Source organism: Labrus mixtus, chromosome 8 (genome assembly GCF_963584025.1).
Source record: "Labrus mixtus chromosome 8, fLabMix1.1, whole genome shotgun sequence".
In the NCBI taxonomy this organism is placed as follows: Eukaryota; Metazoa; Chordata; class Actinopteri; order Labriformes; family Labridae; genus Labrus; species Labrus mixtus.
The window spans coordinates 4,485,712-4,497,042 of NC_083619.1; the positions used below are offsets into that span (position 1 = coordinate 4,485,712).

Genomic DNA, 11,331 nt, shown 5'->3' on the forward strand with positions numbered 1-11,331 from the left:
TGTTTTAACTTGGTCATTTTTTATCTTACTTACTTTGTCTATTTATGTTTATACTTTTTATTATTATTAATATTTTTTTTTTTGTTGATCCTTTAACAACTTGTTTCTATTTCTTTTACTGCTCTTACCTTCTTTGCTGTTATCTTTTGATTTGCTTTTATCTCTTTTAGTTTCTTACATCTTTTTAAATCTTTGGTCCTCTTGGTCTCAGCTCGTGTTGTTGGGTTCTTGTGATGGTTCTTATGATGGTTCTTATGATGGTTCTTGTGATGGTCGGGTTATATATGTCTGTTGGGTATCATGCACTATGGATTCTTTTCTGTTGAATTGTATTTAATTATTTTTTGTATTTTGCATTTGTTATGTTCTTGCTGTTGTTTATGTTCTTCTGTGTTTGGTTTAGTTTGTTCTTGTTTTTGCTATTTGTCAAAGCACTTTGTAAACCTGTGTTTTTTAAGGTTTATTTTATGCCTTTATTTCAGAGATGGACAGAAATGAATGGAGTCGGAAACTGGAGAGAGAGAGAGAGAGGTTTCATGACTTGCAGGAAAGCAGACACAGATCTGAACTCGGGCTGTCAGCTTGGAGGACTATAGCCTACGTACATGGGGCGGATGCACTAACCACTAGGCTACCGGCGCCCTGCTTCATGACTTCATTTATTATTATTATTATTATTATTTTCTCTCGTGTTTGACATGAAAACGAGTCAGATTTAGTTCAACATGTTACTTAATCTGCCCAATGAAAAAACCTCTTCTCTGAATCAGTAGTCAGGTGTACTAGATGTCAGTATAAATTGTTTTTGTCACAGCGAATAAACATCGACTACTGACATCAGTTCGGGCCGTTCATTTGCCGATGTCTGTTAACAGGGACGATATCGGCCGATACAGATGTTGAACTGATGCATCCCTACTTTATTATCTTTATGATTTATTGAATCAGGACAGCACACCTTAATCAACATATAAGCTTAGATGTGCACAACAGTGAAAATTCATCCATAGTCCAAAGGCAGGTTCTAAGTTAAAACATAACACCATGGTAACCACTGAACCACTTTTCTCAAATAAAATATCTGAACAAATAATCTCCACACATGAGAATAAATGATGAAAAAGCACCCATCAGAGACCTCCTCTAACACCAGCTGTGAATCATCCCATTTCAGCATTTCATCATAACACCAGGGCTGCAACTCACTCTGGGTCTTGTGGTGAAAGGGAGCAAACCTCACAGCGTGTTTCTAAAATCTGGTGAAGAGTCATAAAAAACCAGGCCGTTCGAGGCTGAGCAGGAGTGTGCAAAAAAAAAAAAAAGTTCAACCCTAACCAGCTGTATTTATGTTCCACTGAGGGCTGAAAATAAATCCAGTTTTCTTATTCTGTTCATGCTTTAGGTCTGAGGTGATCTTTGGAAAGGCCTCAGCTCCGGTGCTGCTGATGGACTTGATTGCCTTAATATTAAATAACAAAATACAAAAGATAAATGTGAATTTAATCACATAATATTGTAACCTGTATCAGAACAGATAACTGAAGGTTGTAAACCAATTACATGACGCCTCGATTTTATTGGAGAAAATTCATCATCATCAAGTGGCAATTTTCTTGGAATTTTCCAATCATGGAAAAGCTGCAGCGCTGATCAGTATGATAGACAAGCCATAGACTGTAAATATTAATGGACGTAGCCTGAGTGATGTCACCCATCTGTTCCTGCAGGGGGCTCCGGAGGCTCATCAGCAGCAGCCGCCATGTTGGAAATCCTGTGTCAGCCTAACTTTCAGACAACCTAACGACAGGCTGAGAGCTGGAGCTGAGGCGAGTTTTAAGCTACGCGCATAACTATGGATAACACATATCTTTTTCAAAATAAAAACAAAAAATTCACCCCCCCCTACAGTTTTTGTACCAGGCTGTAAACATGTTTATTTATGCTGTAAAAGCAGGATGTTTTTTTTGCCTGTGGTGTGTTGGTGACTTCTGGTGTTCCTGGAGTCAGCCTCAAGTGGACACTCGATGAACTGCATATTTTGCAGTTCTGCGTTGGCTCCATTTTTTCAAGACCAGAGGCTGCCGATCTTGTACAAGCTGTCAGACGTCTCCAGCTTTAAGTTAGGGTGTCAGGATCAGCACCATGGACAGCAACACAAAATACGCCAACCACCCTAAGAGGCACTGAGGCAGCATTTTATTAACTTTATAGATTTTTTTGAGGGAGACTGGTTCATTATTCACTGAGTCAATTTTGTTAAACAATTTTTTTTTTTTTTAAATTACAGCATTAACCATTTCAACAGCAACGACGAAGAAGGAGAGACCTTAACTAGCTCAAAATACATCGTTGATTGTATTGTCTCAGGAGGGTTCCACAAAACAGACTCAACATCGTTCGATCACCAGAAACACATTTCTTTTGACCACTCACTCAGTCACTTCTAGCATTTGGTACACTTCCTTTTCCCAAAGATTCAGCCGATTGTAAATTTGTCACAGCGGTAGTAAAAGTGTTTCGCAACATGTAAATGTATTTTCCAAAATGTAAATTTGTCTCAACTTTGCAAAAGTGTTTCACATTTTGTTCACCCTTCCCGTATATCTTAGATGCCCAAACTATGTCAACACTAAATGCGTAGGGGCTTCTTAAAGAGACAGGGACAGGGCATTACATGGGGATGGGCTTTTATTTGAAGTTTTATGGTAAAATACATTTTCATCTAAAGAGTAAGACTAAATCTAAAATAGCTGCCAAAATGAACACTTTTTTTTTTTTGAAGAGGTGGTTATGACTGAAGCCTTAAATCAGACACCTACAGTCAGTCAGTCCGTGTGGGGGTACAGTGTGTTTGTGAACCTGCAGCAGGTTCAGTCACGACGCAGCAAAGCGACGACACAGCCTACAGCTGCCGTCTATATCTCTCAGGAGGAGTGTGTGCTCACATCAGCTCTGTCATCGACGTCTTCAACAAACCTTATGAGTGCTCAATAGATACAGTGATATTATAGTGATGTCTCCAGCACTACATGGCACAGGAACGCCTTCCTGATCCACTTTGAGAACATCGCTTAATGATTTTTTTCATCACCACAGACATGTAGCCGGATCAATATTAGAGAGGTGAGAGGTGAATGTTCCTACATGGAGGTCACAAGAAGGTGGAAAGTCACAGCTTATAAATGATTGTTACTGTGGTGGTGATAAGAACAATACTCTGAACATTTGACACTTAAACTGAACATTAAAACCTTCATGATGCTGGAATGAATACAGGAATATTAAGAGCCAGGTTTCAGCCCTTTGTGATGTCATGAAGGGAAAATCTCCAAACGGCCTGTTTGAGCACACATTTTCTGTGTGGAGCAGGCAAAAGACAGAGAGGATGGACTTTTCCAATCATTGGGGCGGGGCTGTAGACTGACTATAGGAACATTAGTGTTAGAAAAACATGGTAAAGTGTGTTTTGCATAATATGTGACTTTTAAAGCCAAACGCACTTTTCACGAGATGACCTTTGCTCGCTGCCAAAGTCACATCGTCTAATAAAACAGGACTTGGGCGTTGTTTGGAAATCGTGGAAATGTGGCAATGATTTTACTACATAAGGTACAAAATGGTTTAAACCTTCACTGCTTTGTCTTAACACCAGTAACATTTGTGTTTCTCATGGATGAAGGTCTTGTGCCTGAGTGCCCATCCATCGCCCTTGGCAACCAACCAGATTGAGCCTTATGGCTGTTTATACAGAGTCAGAGGACGTTCATGAAAAATGATGCTCATCGACTTTCCTTTTGGCATTGTTTATAAACTGCAGACACTATTAATTAACAAATACCATACTGAGTGGGTGTTATGAAGTCATGGACATTTCACAATACTTCTGTGAGACCACACTGACCCACACACACACCGCGGGAAGATCGTTCTTTGTGTATTTGTAAATCGTTGCGCTGAGACGGTTTCACAGCCTCACTTGAACTTTAAAAAGACACATATTGAAAGTTCAGCTCTCCATAGTACCAGACGAGACCCTCAGCTTATCGGAAAGACCTGCTATTACGTATTAGTCATTGAAAAGGGCTGCTTTATTCAACATTTCCGCATGCCCTTGAAGTTTGAAGGCCACAGACGTTCGCTATGCACGAGTCAATCTCTGAAGAGCATACACGCTGAGTACATGTATTTACATTTATATACATGCATTTAGCTGATGCACTCTCCTGCACAGTGAATCACAATGAGAGTTACAGCGAGCCCAGCGCCAATTGTTGGATATCTTCTGCAGAGGAACGGCTCGGAGACGGAGTATGAATGTATGCGACCTTGTGCAATGGTGTAAGAGAGACGGGTAGGAAAATGAAGCGGGGGGAAATAAGGGCTAATAAGAGAGGTCGTATGGATGTTTCTGTTCCAGTGGAATAATTCTGAAGCGGAGGATGCTACATGATCTGCCCTCTGACTGCGCTTTCAACTGAACCTACCTCACAATTGTTCACCATTTGACTGATTGTTTTCCAGTAAAGGATTTTCTTTTTCTTCAACCACATCTGGTGTTAAAGATAAATCCATTCACTCTGAACCTCTGTGCTTGAAGGACAAACTATTTCAGCACAGATGCCACCTTGCTATAAACACATTTTGAAGTGAGAGAGCCTGAAGTATCGGCAGATTAATACAGTGCCACTCGAGATAACAGCCCTGACATCTTTAAGTGGTCGAATCTGGAAGTTGTTCCCTGAAATGTGTCTTGTGTGGTTTGTCTATTTCAGCTGTGGGATACTCTTATGTATATAAAATAATCCAAACAGAATAAAGAGCTTTTGCACATCTAATGTAATGGTTCCAAAAAGTACACAGCGGAGACCACCTTTAGGGCTCTTAAATGGATTCCTAAGACAATAAGGAGCCAGATGTTTAGAGAATGCATGCAGATGATTGGTTGAATCGTAGGTATCAGTACACCGACTGTGTTTCTCACTCCAGAGACTGACAGCCAAAGGAATCTGAAGCAAACTAAAAAAAGGCAATATGCAACAAAAGCCATGAAGGAATCCGTCTCACAGTGGAGGCGTCTTGATATCAGAAAGGTAAACTCTAATACAGATTTGATGAGGTCAAAGTTTCCACACTGAAAAGGACTGGGCCCGCTGGAAGAGAGCAGTCAGGTGTGGATGCCATTGGACTGAAAGAGTTTTATCGGGGTCAGCCCTATGGTCCCACATTTCTAAGAATTTTCGTAAAATTAGGCCCTATGTTCCCACAGGGTAGGGTTAGGGTTAGGGTAAATTACCCTAACTGATACAAATTTATGAAAAAGGAAATGTGGGAACATAGGGCCTAATTATGGAAAAAAATCTTAGAAATGTGGGAACATAGGCACGCTCTCGTTTTATCAGGGATGTGTCAAGGTGTTAAATAAAGAGAAACTTAAAGATAGAGCAGACAGGAGAAAGTGTTTCAAAGTACAATCTGAGGTCAAACCTGCATGGAGCATGCTTTACAAACCAGTGTTAACAAAAAGTACTGGTGATTTACAATGCAGTATTGTACATGTAATTTTGTTTCTGTGCTGAATCCTGCCGTCTCAGATCATTTCTCCTTTTGCTCAGAACGAGAGAACATTTTTCATTGTTTTTTTACAGTGTTGTAGATTGAGGTCTCTTTTTGGGATACTCAATACTCTAGTCATGTCTTATGGAGAAAATCTTACTGACCTTATGTTCATTATTTTGTTTCCCCTACAGTAAAAAAAAAAAAAAAAAAGAGAAAAAAGGTCGGCTGCTGAATCTCCTTTTTCGGTTTTTCAGCAAAGCTGGAAATTTTTCTCAGTAGAAAAGAAAAAATTAAAAGAGAACCGAGGTGTGATTGTGTAGTGGTGTTTCAACCTCATTAAATCTCCAATGTAGATGTAAATTTTTTTCCTTGAAAGTTTCTGAAATCACATTTGCAGATGTTTTATTACATATTTTTTTTCTGTGTGACATGTAGTCTGTGACAGTATTCCAAAAAATGTAAATCATTTTGTCTGAATAAATGAATTTTTAAAAACTAAAAAAAAAAATCTCTATCTCTCTCGCTGCAGATTTCTGACTTTATAGTGCTGTGCTGTCTGTGGACCAATGAAAGAGCGGGTGACGTGATGAAACACGACAGGAATAACATGAGCATCGTTTTGAGATATGGAACAAAAAAGAGGGATGGGACAGATTCTCCTATTGAAATCAATCTCTCAATATTATTTAAATATTTTGATCAGAAGGATTTTGACGATTGTTGGAGTTCTAATGACATGCCTGCAGAAAATAAGTGGATCTCTTTTTTAAACTCAGCAGTGAATTATCCCTCTGTTTGTGCTGCTGTATTATGAAGTCACATTGACAGCTCTGGTCTTTTCACTTTATTTGTTGACGATGAAACATATTTAATAACTTTGGCTTAGATTTGAGTATAAGTATACTTTCAAAGAGGGGCTATAATGTTTCAAGTTATACACTGAAAAGAACCTATAGATTTTATACTGATAGTAACACATGATGTTGTAAAAAAAAATACGTCAGCAACCTAAGAGCGTCACATTAAGATGAAGTTTCTGACCTGTAGCATCAGAACTGAAGCAGAGTAAAGAGTACAGGAGTAACCGTCTGGACCTGCTTTATTCTGTTGAATGCACTGAGGTATGTCGAGTTATGAACCGGTGCTTAATAGAGAAAAATGTATTTATTGAATTTGTGACAATCCTAATCTGTGGACTAAATATTTTGTAGTTTTTTGTTTCTGTTTCAGTGTGATTGGACTACAGAATAACACAAAGACAAAGGGCTCTATTGTTGCTCTTTATGGAGCTCAGAGTAAGTTGAAGCAGGAAGACTGCTTATATTCTCTCACACATTCTTCTATCACCACCACCACCAGGGTCTAGACTCCATAGAGGGATATCCTATCCTGCTGTCGGCGTCATTACCCCTCTGAGTACATGAAGTCATCATGATGGAGTCTAATTCCCAAATACTTTGCACATTTATTTCCAAAATTGTTAAATAAATAATTGTTCATTCTTAATAAAGTCTGTCCTGATTAGAAATACTGATGTACTCTATTTCTCTGAACCAGGTCTTGTTCAACAGCTGAGAGCTGGGTGGGCTGGGTGTCAGTGTAATTCTGTTTGTCTGTTTTTGTTTGCTTCTGCATTACTTTGTATTTTTGTTAGGACACCCGTGAAAATGTGAAGATGCATCTATCCCTTTAACTCAATCTACTTCAAACAGGTTTTAAAGACAGATTGTGGTTTCAGACTGCAGCTACGTATGTAGTCTGACAGAAGGGGGCTGCTGGCTTTAACAGTGAAATGCAGAATTTATGCAGAAAAAAGTCAGAGTATCTTTGCCTCTGCAGCACCCATTTGAACCATTCTCTTCTTTTCTTTTCTTTTCTTTATTGCAACTCCCTCAACTACTGAAGCGATTTACTAAATTGCTCGAGGTGCCTTTAGATACCCTAATATTGATTCCAGCTATATCGCCTAACTCCACTCTCACACACTCTGAAAAAACACGGGAGGCTTTTTACAAAAAAAAAGTTTGGAGGCAGCTGCTTCAGAAAAACAAAGTTTCAAAGATCAGATCATGTTTTTGTATTTTTGTGTTGTGCTGCATCCTATAATGGACACTTTTAGGATGCACTAATCATCCTCATTGAACACTCGTCTATGCCTTGATTGTTGCCTTGTTCACTATTCCCCTTTTTCAATGCCATTCCAGTGCGGATGTTACGCTCACACTGCCCATTATATTTCATGTCATTAGAGCCCGTGTGCTGTGCACTCAGCCTTTCATTTACACACCCTCAACGCTACAGTGCATGACAGAAACGTCCACATTGTCAGCATGTTTCACTTCCATTTGCTCGGGGAGTGCATGTGGGTGTATTAGAATGATATGAGCTGGGTTTGACTTCTTTCTCTCTCTCTCTCTCCCTCCTCCATGATCTGTCTGACAAGCTCCGGGTCTCTGGCAGTGGCAGTGGGTGTTAAGTCTAAATCTGAGGCAGCAGATTCTCTCCTTCTCTTTCTTTCTCTTGGGGGAGATTTCTTATGGCCACATACAGGAGTCTCGACAAAGTAGCTGACAGGTAAATGTTGTGCTTACATGGTCGAGAGAATTTGTGAGGAATTGCGCGGTGCATCGCAGGCATTCAGGGTGACTGATGGAGCAACAATATCACACACACGCACATACAAACACAGAGGCAGAGAGAGAGAGGTGTGGAGAGGAGAGGAGAGAGAGAGGCAGGCTGGAAGGTATTCATTGCTTAGGAGAAACAGCAGGAGCACACATACACACACACACACACACACACACACACACACACACACACACACACACACACACGCAGACACACAAACACACACGTAGGTGAGATGAAGCAAAGCAGAGGTTGAAGGACAAGTCACACTGAGCTCCGGCTGTTATGTAAAAGGATGTGACAGGAGTAGATTATGATGTTCTCTCACACAGACAAGGGAATCCAAGGTGTTGCAAAAATATAGTATGCATAAACAAAACAATTTGGCAGCGCTCACACCCAAACACACACACACACACACACACACACACACACACACACACACACACACACATTTCCTGCATCTACACGAGTATAAAAGCGTTCACATCAGACTAATATGCAAACAGTGTGCACAAAAAAAAGAGAGTTTATGACCCGAGACCCACGTGTGACCCCTGGTGATTATGTGCGCGTGCGTCCACTCTGCACTGACATCGCTGTATGCCGCGACACATTCCGGCAGACATCCTTGTTGATGATTAAACGGCTCCAATGAGCCTCCAATCTAGTTAATCTAAAAGCAGATTCTCGTTCCCCCTTCCTCACCCTCCTGCTGATCGATCATGCGTCACGACATGAACGCTGCCACACTACAGCTGACCATCCCAAACCCCGCGTTTCTGTGGCTGTGCGTATCAACACGGGGTGTGCGCTGCGCGTAGAAGAAAAAAAACGCGCCTGGCACGAACACGCACACCGTGGATACTTGCATATTCCCCTCAACGTTGACAAACACAAACCCGCGTAAACTCACCCAGGGTGTGAACGCAGGGTCCTCCCCGTGCGTCTCTCCTGATGCGTGTCCGTGTATCCAGTTAAAAAAAAAAAGAGATGGACGAGCCCGACCAGCAAAGGCGCTAAAGAACTAACGGAGGCAGCCAAACGCCACCGACTTCCCTCCTTCTTCTTCTCTCTTTATCCGCTGTACTCTCCTTCTCTCTCTGCTCCCTCACTCACCCCCTCTTCCTCGGGGCAGGGTGAGAAGCTGCTGTAATAATCCCGGCATTGTCCTGTCCGTCAGCACGTTAAAAAATGGATGGAAAAACTCCGTTGCGCGTCACAATAAACAAGTTGAAAGTTCAGAGGAATTCTCCGTTCAGTTTGGGGAAGCTGTCAAGTGTAAATCCTGTTTTAGAGAACAGTTCACGATGAAAAAGCTCCAGATTAAGATCTCTTTTTCCAAACATTTGCGGGAATGTGATCGAAAACGTTGCAAAAGCAGTGGAAGTTTGCTTTCACAGAGGCTGGAAACCAGATGAGCACCGGCGAGGAAACGAGAAGTAATCCTAGGATGATATCTTCTCTCACTTCCTTCCCCGGACCCATGAAACTCCCCCTCCGTCAGAGGGGATCGTAGCGCACCTGCGGCCGAAGCGGAGACGCGCAGGTGTCCACAACCCCGAGCAAACCCTCCTCCCCTCCTTTTTTTTTTTTTAGTGTGTGTTTTAATTCCGCGTTTTTATTCCCCGGTCTGCTGAGTCTCACTGCGCCACGGTCATCACTCAGTGTCAAGCCTGGCGTTGTTTCTCCAAGTAGCTCAGGAAAGCGTCTCTTTTCTCCGGCGCTCTCCTCTCTCTCTCTCCCTCTCTCTCTCTCTCTCTCTCTCTCTCTCCTCCACAAGCTCCGTCCACATCCTCCCGTTGTGAAACCACGCCTCCCTCGTCTGTGATTGGCTGAAAAGCGCAGAGAACGGAGGAAAGGGAAGGAGGTGAGCGCGCTACGATGATGCGCACTGTGAGGAGGAGAGGAGAGAGAGAGGATGAAATAAAGGGAGAAGAGGAAAGGATGGAGATAGTGGGCATAGGAGGATGAACCCAGATGAGGGAGAGCAAAGGATGGAGAGGAGTGGGAAGAAAGAGAAGTGTGAATGAGAGGCTTCCCTGGCACTCTCTCATTAGGATAAAAGGATGCAGAGAAACAGTGAGGGTGTGTGTGTGTGTGTGTGTGTGTGTGTGTGTGTGTGTGTGTGTGTGTGTGTGTGTGTGTGTGTGTGTGTGTGTGTGTGTGTGTCAGGGGGGCAGTTGATGCACTGAGCTCTATGTGTTGGGAGTCCAAAGGGACAGACTGGCTAATGAAAGTGAAAATGCTTCCCTGCTTTTTTTTATTTTTTCTCTTTCACTCTCCCCCTCTTTCACCGCAGAGCTTTAGACAAAATGTGTCTGCTGCAGATCTGCTTTGACTGCAGGCAAATCTGAATTCATCCTGACAGTGTCCCCCCCATTACTGAGCACAGTCATCCACTGTCTGTCCGTCCGTCTCCGTCTCTTTGTAAGAATCTGGTGTCTGTCAGCTCAGCAGCTTTCTTGGCGATGTCTGTGATGAATAAGTAAGTGGTGGAAGGAAGGCTGGAGAGTGAAGTGCATGTTGAATACACTGCCCAGGGGCATCAAAAAGGGGAAATAAGTAACAGTCTTTGCCGCCTCTGTAATGGGAGCAAATGAGGTGGGCCGGATATTTGCGACTGTTGTGGGCGCGCGAATGCACATGTGAGCAGGGGAGCATGCAGACAAGAATGGCTTTGACAGCTGCTGGGAGAGGCTTTGATTGATGGCAACGCTCCGGGGAGTGTTTCAATATGAACTTGGTTAACTCAGAGCCGCGTGGAGCATTCATCACTCGCTGCCATGCAGGAGTGAGATGCACACCGCGAGCTATACAGCTTTTTATTTAGAAAAAGGCACCTGGGGAGCATCTTCACAGCAACACAGCAACTACCTATTTGCAGGTATTTTTAAAGCGCTCACATCAACAAATCTGCAAACACTCCCTCAAATCAAACCCGTCGTCAACGACCCCCGACTGCAGCTGCTTCAAGTCGCTCATTAAGTTTCAAGAGTGTAACGATCCGGGAGGTCTGAGTACATAGAAGAGTGCCACACTTCTATAAGATTAGAAACCAGCCTGTTAGACTTCTGAAAACAATTGGAACATAATCAGATTTTTTTAAATGATATTAAGGGGTGACATCGTCAACATGTCATTTAC

General features: G+C 42.2%; 1 protein-coding gene across 1 annotated transcript in view; it reads right to left on the reverse strand.

Moving 5' to 3' along the window:
• The window catches only part of brinp2 (bone morphogenetic protein/retinoic acid inducible neural-specific 2), a 244,065-nt gene extending 234,113 nt beyond the window's left edge, over positions 1 to 9,952 (reverse strand). The window contains exon 1 of the mRNA XM_061043895.1: positions 9,101 to 9,952. The gene's annotated coding sequence lies outside the window, so the exon portion shown is untranslated. The remainder of the gene's footprint in view (positions 1 to 9,100) is intronic.
• Positions 9,953 to 11,331: the final 1,379 nt, after the last annotated feature.